This window comes from Crocuta crocuta, unplaced genomic scaffold, assembly GCF_008692635.1.
Source record: "Crocuta crocuta isolate KB4526 unplaced genomic scaffold, BGI_CrCroc_1.0 scaffold84, whole genome shotgun sequence".
NCBI classification, from domain to species: domain Eukaryota; kingdom Metazoa; phylum Chordata; class Mammalia; order Carnivora; family Hyaenidae; genus Crocuta; species Crocuta crocuta.
In genome coordinates, this window is record NW_027530213.1 from 2,024,297 (window position 1) to 2,024,915 (window position 619).

The window sequence follows — 619 nt, forward strand, 5'->3', positions numbered from 1 at the left end:
TGCCGGGGCGGCCGCGGGGGGCCGGTCCTCCGGGCGCCTCCCTCGCCCGCCGCCGGGCCCGGAGTGCTGGGGCAGGTGAGCCGGTGCCGGGCTCGTCTTCGGGGCGGCGGCGGGGACGCGGCCGCCAGGGGCTTCAGGAGGTNGAGGAGGGGTGGAGAGAGGAGGGAGTCAAGAAGGGGCAGAGGAGGGGAGGAAAGGGGTGGGGAGAGAGAAGAGGAGGGTGGAGGAGGGAGGGGAGAGGAGGAGTGGGAGGGAAGAGGGGAGGGGTGAGGGCTCCCGGGGAGGGAGGCGGGGGGAGGAGCTAGCTCCTTCCGGTTGGGACCTCGCTCCATGCCGCTGTCACCTGGCTCCGTCCTTCGCCTGCCGTTCTGGGACCTCGATGGGCCGGGACTCGAACCCGCGGAGGTCGGGCGGGGGGAGTCTCTCCGTGGAGGATGCGGTTTCGTCCCCTCGTCCCGAGGCCTTCACCCCCAACGTGGCTCTGGAACCGCGCGGGAGCGGGGTGGTGGCGCCGAGTGGCAGCGAGGCGTGGATTTTTCATCGCTCAAGATTTTTCATCGCCCTTACCACGAAAAGTCTATAAAATGCGCCCGAGATGATGCCTGTCGGAACATGGGGC